Source organism: Pseudorca crassidens, chromosome 4 (assembly GCF_039906515.1).
Source record: "Pseudorca crassidens isolate mPseCra1 chromosome 4, mPseCra1.hap1, whole genome shotgun sequence".
Taxonomy (NCBI): Eukaryota; Metazoa; Chordata; class Mammalia; order Artiodactyla; family Delphinidae; genus Pseudorca; species Pseudorca crassidens.
The window spans coordinates 19,410,058-19,421,610 of NC_090299.1; positions in this window are offsets into that span (position 1 = coordinate 19,410,058).

Consider the following 11,553-nt stretch of genomic DNA (forward strand, 5'->3'; position numbering starts at 1 on the left):
TCCTCATCTCCTTCTGGGAGATATTTCATTTTTATGTAAAAACATTAAAGGCAATAAAAATCTTCAACTTTAAAGATATTGAATGGAATAAATCTCTAATGGTGTAATTTTGGGGACAGTGAAAGGATTATTTAAGGATAGAAGAGATTACTTTCAAAATAATCCACAGAGGTAGCCACCAAATTAACCAAATTTAGCCTCGTTCTATTTACACTGATATTGTCATCATGAAAATGTTTTACCCTAGAGTAAAATAAAACGTGCTTCAAAAACTAATGGAATATATACTAAGAAAAAATTTTTTAATTACATATATATACTAAGTGCCAGGTACCTGGCTAATATCTGTTATGGATTATTTCATTTAATTCACACAAACCCATAATGTATATACCACCTGTGAATGAGGAAATTTAGAAAAGTTAAATAACTTGCCCAAGGTCACACAAGCTAGAAAGTGGAACCAGAACTTGAACTCAAGAGAGTCTAACACCAATACCTATTATTTTTCACTACTCCATACTAGATCCAAGTAAAAAAAAAAAAAGATTATTTCTCAAATTGTAGTACTGCAACAGATAATAATGTAAAACCACAACTGTAACCAAGCAGGACCCTGTGGGACCTTCCTGGGACACCCCCATGCCCCTGCCACCATGTCCTCTGCTTGCATTTTGTTTGTAGAAAAGCTTTAGCCTCCTAGGCCTTCCAGAGTTCCAAAGAATAAATTTAATCAGAGAAGTGAGAAAATGCAGAAACAAAGGGAAACAGTTAAGCAAGATAAAATAATAATAATTTAGCCAATAACCTAGTCAAGGACTTTAGTTCCTCCTCAAGGGCTATAAATAATATTCTGAGCCATATTCTTTGAGCTATTTTGCAGATACTAAAACCCCCAACAAGTGGAAGAAGTTAACTATATGCTGCTCACAAGCACGCAGACCCCAGACAGGCTGGAACCAGAAGGCTGACAATGTTGACTCCCAATTACCACACTACCAACCAATAAAAGGAAAGTCCATGAGCTGATCACATACCCCGCAACCCTCTCCCTCACCCTGGCATTAAAGAACTTTCCCTGAAGGCCATCGGGGAGTTTGGGCCTTTTGAGCACTAGCTGCCTGGACTCCGTGCTTGGTGCCTGCAATAAACACCGCCCTTTCCTTCACCACAACCCCATGTCAGTAGATTGGCTTTCCTGAGCTTGGGCAAGCAGACCGAGGTTTGGTTCAGTAACACAACTACTTTACAGATAATTTAAAAACAGTGATGATAAAGCGGCATATTGTCCGTATTTTAATGCATAAAAGAATTTAATGGCACCAAGTTCAATATGTTAAAGTTGTTGTGAATGCTTAATTCAGATTTTTATTTCATACCCTTTAATAATTTCTTAAAGCCACTATTCCTTTATATATAAACTTGAGTATTCCTCAAGTTGTTACACACTTTTTATAATACCATACCAAGTCTGAAGTTAATTCTCACACCAAAAAGAAGAAAAAAGTAACAATAAGTCCATAAAACACACACACAAAATAATTAATAGTTTCCTGTATTATTTCCCAATATATCTACCAAACTGGAGAGCTAGTTTGGAGAGCTGAAATTATTTCTTTCATTTCACTTACCCCCAGCCAATGCAGGCCACAATTCAAGCTTCTGTGATGTCACACTGTCCCAGGAGCCACCAATGCTAAAACAAACAAACCAATGCTATTTAAGTCAAATATATTTTAAGAAAACCACAATTACACACTTTAAAGCTGATGAAAAAGTGAAAGGAGCTGAACATGTGTGTTGAAAGAGGAAGTGTATACATCTCTTAATATACTAGAAAAATCCAGTTTTCTAATAATGATTTGAACTTTAATGACATATAATACCCTACAAATCAACAAGCAAGACCAACAACCTGATGAGCAAAACATGTGAACATACAGTTCACATAAAAAGAAATACAACTGGGCCTAAAACTTTAGAAAAGACGGTCTTCATTCTCATAAAAATAAAAAGGCCAATTACAGCTAAAGTTTAGGTACTATTTCTTTTCAATTGACAAAGCTCAAAACATTTTTTGATAACTCAATATTAGAAAGGGTTTGAAGAAAGAGACACCCTCCTACCTTGCTGGTGGTCGTGAATTGATTTAGCCTCAGTGGAGAGCAATAAGGAAATATCCTTTTAAAGCTTTAAGTGCTCATATCTTTGACCCAGCAATTCCATTTCTAGAAATGAATCATACAGAAATCTTCGCACATGACAAAAATGTACAAGTTATCCATTGCTACATTGTTCATAAAGGTAAAAGATTGTTAGCCACCTAAATATGTTCAGTTCTAGAAGACTAGTTTAAAAATATGAAACATTTGTAGAGCAGTGAAAAATTGTGATAACTATAAATGCACTGATATGAGATAATCTACAATGTATATTATTAAAAATGTGAAGAGCAAAAAATATATGTGTACATGTGAAAAATAATAAGTAAATAGGCCAAAACCTACAAGTGACTTTAAAAATATATTGGTCAAAAACTAAATTGGACAAAAGTTATAATTTCCAGTCAATGGCACATAATGTAAAATAACATGTATGTACATGGATGAGATGGCCACCTTCTCACTTTTTCCTCACATGTCCCTTCTCTGTGCAAGCTTGACCCTGGTGTCTCCCCTTTTGTCTTAATTCCTCTTCTTGCAAAGACACCAGTCAGATTACACACACTAATGGCCTCATTTTAACTTAATTACCCCTTTCAAGGCCCTATCTCCAAATATAGTCACATTCTGAGGTACTGGAGGTTAAGGCTTCAACATATGAATTTTGAGGGGACACAATTCAGCCCACAACACATGATAAATATGATCTCTTATATAATTCTTTGAAATATATACTCCACATACCTTATTCTAAAACTCTTGATATTTCTTAATTTGTATTAATTTACCAGTTTATCATCCATCTCTCCATACTAGATTGTATGCCCCCGAAGGTAGGGACCAAGCTCCTTTGTTCACCATGATGTATCCAGTGCCCAGCTGAGCACAGCACGTGGTAGATGCCCAATAAACCTTGGTTAAAAAAAAACAACTCTTGCTACACGTATTTTGTATTATGTTATCTTGTTCATTTATCCTATCATTCTTTTTTAAAAAGTAGAAAGTGTACAATATTTTTGTAAGTTATCATTTGATCTTGTGTGTGTTCCAGAAAAGGCTGAAGGGTGAGGATTCTTTTCCCTTCTCCCTTGGTATTGGTCAACCCCACTCTTGGCATATGTGCTAGTCTAAGTGACAGCATCTTACCTCTCTAATAAACTCCTTCTATTGCCTTTGTAGCTACAGTCCTCTACAATTCATTAATCATCTTATCACTGTATCTCTGTTCCTCAGGACAATGTGAAAAATTATTTCAAAGTCTTCTTTATTTTGATTTTTCACGTGTCTATTTTTCTCCTTCACGTCAGTCAATAAATATTTAATATTTTGTACAGTACACACTGGACTAGCTCCTAGATATGAAGAAATAATCAAGGTAGACATGGTCTCTGCCCAGGAGGAGCCTTATAGTCAGTGGTAAAGACAGAGAATAAACCAAAACTTAAACTCTGATCTCTCACTGCAGTCTAATGATTCCTGTTAATGGTATTGTTTTTTCCCAACCCATGTTAAGTTCAAATTCTTTTGATTGTATGTGATAGAAAACCAACATAAGTTGGCCTAAGTAAAGGTAACATACTGGCCCTTATAAACTTTAAACCCCAGAAATTGGCTTCACGCCAGGCTGAGGCTCCATGATACATATGTCTTCAGGACCAAGCTTGGCTATGTCTCTCAGTAAAACCATTCATATTGATGTTGGCTTCAATCTCATGTTTTCCACTGTAGCAAGACAGTGGTAGAGCTCCCACACCCTCCCCATTTTTTGATCCAGCAAGATAGAGCAAGAGTCTTTTCTCCAGAAATTTCAAAGTCTTCTTGAGTCTCATTGACTATTAGGTCCCATGCTTATCCCCAATGGCAATGGGAACTGCCGTAGTGTTGATTAGTGTAGACCTTGGTCATGCACTCCACCCCCAGAATCAGAGCTGGTATCAACTTTGTGCTGCCATTATGTCATCAATAAAGATGTATCACAGTGTTTTCCAGTTTTTCTCTTTCTAAATACCTTTTGCTCTAATAGATTGTGAATTCTCTGAGGAAGGAACTGCCTAACAGAGTTTTGTTGTCAGACCCAGCATTGTGTCTGGCATAAGGTAAATATTCAATAAATGGTTATTAAATAAATGAAGGAAGGAACAATTAGCTTCAGATAACAGAAATCTATATATAAAAACAAACATGTAAAAGAGTGTTTAAGATCAATAAATGTCACACCCTTCATTTTAATGTAAAATACTGCACACTTTAAAATACTGGAATTTCCATTTACTGAGAAATATTTCAAAAACAAAGTTATCATTATATAATGCTTTTGGTTATTTTTCTATACTTCTCAATTTGAAATGTGATGCAATAATCTAACACCTATTATGTTTAAAGGATCTTACCTGTTCATATTCATACTACATATTCAAATTTGCTGAGTGACATAATCATAACAATAATTGCTATAGTTAAGACTGTTAACTAAGAACAATAAAACAGGCAGTTATTTTACTAGCAAAATGGATTTATTCAAGAGCTGCAAAGAATTGCAGTTTGGGACATGCAGCGATGGTGAACCACATGCATGTTCAGTAAAGCAAAGGAGAGGAAACTATTTTATAGAGGAGAAAGGAAAGTTGCGCGGGGCTGTTATACACAAAAAAGTCCACTGGAGGAAACTGGGAATTCAAAGTATAGTGGCTTTTCATCATCTGAGTTTTGACAGTCTTTCATTGGCTGGGCTGTTACCAGGCAGGGAGAAAATCTTTTTTCCTCCTGTTGGTGGTAGTAATATCACTTCCTCCTGGAAATGCAAGATATTTCTCTTCCTGTTGTGATCTGTATTGATGTCAAGTGGTATGTGCATAAGAACTCCCCCTTCTGGTCTCCTGACTCCATTTTAGTGGTTTCCCTTGATTAATTTTCATATTTCCCCAGTTTATCAAGATCTTTCTCTGAAAGCATCACTGATCAAGAATTAGGTTTTATTTAATTTTTTGGCCAGCATTCAGTGGCCTTTTGTCCCTCAGTGCCAGGAAGGACCTTTCCTGGGTGTCATGTCCCATGTCAGAGGGAAAGTGCATAGACTGGGAACCTATTGTGGTCACATTTGAGTAACAAGGAGGGGTAGGAGGGGGACATCTCAGGCATTTCCCACCTAAAATCTGCATCTTAGAATAGTAGATCTGAGATTTAGAAGGACCAATGGCAGTGCATTTGGCCAAGGTATCTTAAGGGCCTCTACGAATTTTGCCAATTGGGTCTTAAGAACAATGTTAGTACGTTAGACTAACCCTAAGGATTGGCGATGGCAAGCACAGTGAAAATGTTGTAAAACCAGCCAAATAGCACAAACTTGTCGAAGTACCTGACAAGTAAAATGGGTCCCTCAATCACTATGAAGTTTGGAAGGTGTTCCCCAAGTAGGGGTGATCTTTTCTAACAAAATTTTAGCCATGGAATAAGCAGTGATCTGCCTATGCGGGAAAGCTTTGACCTAGTGAGAAAACATACAAACCATGACTGAAACATATTTATGTCCATGAGACAGGGCAGCTGTATGAAATCCATTTGCCAAACCTCAAACGGCCCACTAGGCAGTTTAAAGTGTTGGGGAGCACTGTGAACAGGCTTCCCTGGGTTATTTTTTGGACAGGTGGGACAAGTGAGGTAGGCACTTTTTGCAGCCTTCTTAACATTTTCCCACCCATATTGGTTCATGAATGCTATCATTCTGTCAGTGGACCAATGGTTCAATGCATGTACAGTGGTAAGGAGTGAAAATCTTAGAATTTCTGGTAGCACCACTTGTTATTTGGTCTGAACCAGAGTTCTCTCTTTTTATCAAACCAGCAGTTACCAGATCTCCAGTACTGTTTTTCCTTTTCTGGGGCCAATTGTTGGGCATTTCTAGTCAATTTTTTCTAGATTGTTGTCTTAGGGAGCATCCCTTTAGACCATGAGAGAGGTTTAGCCACTGCTTCCTTTGACAGAAGCAGTTTTGACAGAAATATCAATGAGGTGGTTTAATTTAGTCTCTAGGGATTCAAGCTTGGGATGCTCCGGGATCTTAATAATAGCCAAGGCAGCTGGCAAGAGTATGGCATCTAATAGGTTTTGGATATAAGAGCCATTTTTAATCTTTTCCCCATTAGAGGTAAGGAAACCTCATGGTTTCCATAGCACCCTAAAGTCGAGCTGCTCCAAAGGCATGCTATCAGTATAAATGTTTGCAGTCTTGACCTTGGCTAAACTACAAGCCCAAGTGAAAGGGTATAATTCAACCTGTTGGGCCACAGTAGCCATAGGTAAATGTGCTGCCTCAGTAATATCAAGCCCATTGGAGGAAACTGGGAGATCAAAGTATAGTGGCTTTTCATTGGCTGAATTGTGACAGTCTCTCATTGGCTGAGCTGTTGCCAGGGGAGGAGAAAATCTTTTTTCCTCCTGCTGGTGGTAGTAAAGTAGTGTCACTTCTTGCCGGAGATGAAAAGTACGTCCCTCTCTTCCTGTTGTGATCTGTATTAATGTCAAGTGGTATGTGCATGACAGCCCCTGCTTCTGACCCCCTGACACCATTTTAGTGAGGTTTCCCTTTATTAATTTTCATAATGCAAATTGAGCACTTAGTGTGTGCCAATATATTTTTCCTAAGCATTTTACATGTATTAATTCATTTGTTCCTCACAAGAAGATATGGCAACCTAAAATTAGGATAGCAGATAGATGAAAGCAGATGTCTTTCAAATACAATATAAAAAGCAGTGCAAAATTAATACCTAAATATGTCTCAGTACTTAGCTGTTAAAAACTGGTTTAGTCAATGAGTTTTCAAGTGAAGCCTCAGGTAGAAAATGTTACAGTGATGCAGTCAAACTTATCATGAAACCCAAAGTGCAGACGTTGTATCAAGATTTATGAAAATAAAGATGGAAACAAAAATACCCATCTTTGCAGAGCCATTGGAATCTACTGGAAGCAATAAAACTCAAAGCCAGTAAAAGACACTATTTTCAATATTAACTATAGCATAACACCATAATTTACTTTCCTTGAAATGCTTTTTCTTCCATATCAGTGTCATCTTGTAATGGAGCAGGACCCTATGGGGCCTTCCCATGACAGACACCTCCTCCCCCATGCCCTCCAACTGCATTTTGTCTCTAGAAAAACTTTAGTTAAAGAATAAATTCAATCAGAGAAATGAAAAAACTGCAGAAGCAAAGGAAAGCAGTCAAACAAGACCAAATAATAATAGTTTTGTCATTAAACAAAGTCAAGGACCTTTAGTTCCTCCTCAGGGGCTATAGATAATAATCTAAGCCACATCCTCTGAGCTCTTTTGAAGATACTGAAACCCCAACCAGGTAGAAGAAGTTAACTACATGATGACCAGACTGTAGTCATGACATAAGCTGCTCCACCTTACATGATTATAAGAACTGGTCTCAAGGAAATGGGAAAAAACCAACCCTGGAACTGAAGATTAAGCGCACTTAAAACAGTCAAGATGATGCTGATCAAACGACTGTATGACCAATTTCAAGAAGTCTGTCAGAGCTGACTGTGCTGTTCTGTATGTAGCCCCCTCCCTCCACCTATATGCCCCTGAAATTCCCCTTTAAAAGCTCTTGCCCCATGACCAGCGGTGAGGGATTGGCTTTTGGACATGAGTCCACCTTTGCTGTCTTGTAGACAAGGAAACTGAAGCTATATGTTTCCTTCCCACCACTTAACATATGAGAACAATAAAATGTGGTTATCAGAAGTATTGAATTCTACAGTTTATTTTTTTGGGTATCTTCAATTGACATATAACATTCCGTAAGTTTAACATAAGTTTAAGGTAAGTTTAAGAAATTATCATTTCTTTTTTATGGTGAAAACATCTAAGATCTAGTCTCTTAGCAGTTTGGAAATATATAATATAGTGCTGTTGACTCTAATCACCACACTATGCATTAGATCTCCAGAACTTATTTATCTACTAGTTGTATACAATTAATTATTGTAACATGTTTGTTCCTCAACTACTAATATACAAATCAATCATAATATTTAGAATTTGATCTCTGCCTACAACCATTCACTTACCAAATCAGTATTTATTAAGCAAGTACTGTGTTTTTGCTTAACAATTATAGCACTGTTGTAAGTGCTGGTATTACAATGCTGAACAAATTGCTTGCCTTTGGGGAACTTATGTCCTAGAAGTGGAGACAGGCAACATCCAAGTAAACAAATACATTAAACAGTTCTAGACAGTGAGTAGAAGTATGAGTACAAAGAAGGAAATAAATAAGGAAATGTGATCCAGAATTATGGGTTTAACTTTAAATGGGGTGATCAAGAGAAGAAATAAGCAAACAAAAGCTTATAGGTTGCTGTACCAATGTGAATTTCCTGGTTTTAAAAATGTAATATGGTTATATAAAATGTCAATGGGGAAAGCTGGGTAAGAGATGCACAGGACTTCCTACACTGTTTTTGCAACTTCTTGTGAGTCAAATTATTTTGCTATAAAAAGTTTAAGGGAATTCCCTGGTGGTCCAATGGTTAGGATGCCACACTTCCACGGCAGGGGGCACAGATTCGATCCCTAGTTGGGGAACTATGATCCCGCAAAATAAGATCCCTCAAGCTGTGTGGTACGGCCAAAAAAAAAAAAAGTTTAAAATGAAGAGATAACTTACACATTGTGCTAAAACCTATGTAGGAGAGGAAGAGGGGACAATGAGGGAACTGAAGACTTCCAGGAGGGTGATCAGGAAAGGGAGCTCTGAGGAACTGACTTTTGAGCAGAGATCAGAAAGATGAGAAGACTGTGTGTGAATGAAAGGGATAGTATTCCAAGCATAATTCCTAGAGCATGTGTAGAGGTCCTTAAGGGAAAAAAAAAATTGGTGGGCAAAAGGAATTGATAGAAGATCCTTTTGGCTAGGAGCACTGCAAACAAGGGAGAGACTAGGGGACAGAGGGACAAGGTTGATGAGGTAGGAAAAGCTCTTGGGTGTTTTTGAGACATTGTACTACTTGGATTTTGCTCTTTCATTTCAAGCCTCAAATCTAGCATATGGCAGCTTTTTCTAAGCTAAAGTAAGTACCTTGACTATGTCTACATTTTCTAAATTATTTATTTATGATCATGTATACCAGTTCCCCTTATACTTTAATATACATACAAATAACCTGGAGGTCTTTTTAAAATACAGATTCTGTTTCAAGGTCTGGGGTGGGATCTGGGATTCTGCCTTTTCAACAAACTCCTAGCTAATATTGCTGCTGCTGTCCCATGCAACAGACTTGAGTATCAAGGTTGTAGTCTGTGATCAGCTGTCTGGAATTTATGCTAAATTCAATGGGAAGCCAGTGAAGGACTTTAAAAAGAGTCATAATCCAATTGGTTTTATACTGTACTTCATTCTCCATGAGGCTCACTATGTTCTCAGTTCAGGCTGTTTTCTATCTCCTCCAGCAGTTATTTAGTAAGAAGGCTGTTTCAAGGTTCTAGGTCACCTTGCAGGTTTGGAGTTTTTTCTACGCATTCTCTCTGGGGCTGAACTCCAGGTACTGAACTAGGCCAAGTCACCTAGGTCCAGGTCAGTGGTCTTGAAATGTTCTTGCCCATGTGTTCCTTAAAGATGTCATAAGCAGTATACCCCTTCACACCATAGCATTTAAAATTTTTCATCGTAAGTTTAGATATTTGCAAAGGATGCAGTTTTCCAGACTATTATAAATACTGACATTTTAAAATAAAGCAATATCACTCTTTTAAATGTATTTAATGGGATCTAAATACTATAGTCATTTACATGCACTATCATTCACTTAAAAATAGTAATGGACAAATTCTTCTTTAACAGTTAAAAATTTTATATCATTTCTTTTCCTTTCTGAACTTGTAATCTCATCATACTTCCCCTGCAGAATGTTACCTAATATAATATACATTTAATGCTTAAAAGTGTTTTCTTGAACACCTCTCTTTCTTTTCTGCAACAAATTATGTAAATAAATATAAATTCAGTTTCTAAAATTTCACGTGACCATAAAACTCTTAAGAGTTCATTTTTTCCCCTCTAGATTGAATTATAATTGCAATTAGTGAAAGTCAATTAACCAAAATAATTATTTTATGAACTTTGACAAAATTTATTACACAAGAAGTAAAATGTACTGAAAATGTATCTGCTATTGTAAAAAAAAAAGTGTTTTTCCCCAGTTAGTATATCTGTGGATGAATCTTACTGATTGCTTGAAGGAGACCTGATTATTCCTATTTTTTCATGTGCACTGATATAGGCCCTGAGAAACCTTGCTCATATAAAGAAGGAGATAGAAATGAAAGAATATTACATCAATATCACTTAAGTCTTTGAACTCCTTCAGAGTTACATGCCAAAAGTCACATTATAATCCATTATCAAAAATTATTTCCTTGATTAGGTCCTTCTAATACTAAGAATTAGAAACCAATCAGTAACTTCCTGAGTTGCAAAATGATTTGTTACCTAGACATTAGCCACTTATTCCAAAAAGAATTTACCAAAACTTCTTAAACAATAATAACTGATATTATTTTTCACTTAGAGCCACCTTGTTTAACCCATTATAATCAAAAAAAAGTTGAGAAAATTGAAATATTGTTAACTTCAGCATATTTGCCATATAATATGCTTGATAAAATGTTTTATCATGCCATGTGCTTTAAGTATGTTTTGTCAAAACCTTAGACCTTCAGATTAAGCTTGTTTATAGAAAATGTCTACTTTGAAACTAATTAGTGAAGTTAGGCTTCATAATTATTCCAGTTAGCCAAACCAGATTGACTTTCTGTTAAAAAAATAAAAGTCTTAACTTTTAATTCAAATGAGTGTGTTCATGTGCATTTTGAGGGATAATATCACTGAAAAATAAATTGTAAGGTAGAGTACTAGAAATAAAGCCATTAAGATTAAAACCACATAGTTTAATATAATTTTTTTCATTCTCTTAATAATCTATAAGCCAAAGAGTAAATTTTTTGCTAGTTTTCATTATTTAACTTATAATAATGCAATGCAATGGTTAGCCAAAACTATGAGTTATTTATAAAGCAGAAAGTATGATTAAAAAAGCATGGCGCGTGTTTCAGCAGACCGAAGGCAGAAGTTTAAGAGCAAGTGCTGGATCAGGAAGTGAAGGAGAAGAAAAGCAAGTACAGAAATGGAGCAGATACAAAAGTTGGCTATTCTTGATGACTGCTATAAAAAATGTGCCTTGGGACCACCCATCTGGAGAAGAAAATGGGGAAGCAGTGTTCTTTGGCTCCCACCTAGTAGCGATCCTTTATTGTGGTTCCTCAATTTGCCACAGATTCCAATTTGCCACACTGGATGCCTGCACTGGTTTAAAAAAGGGG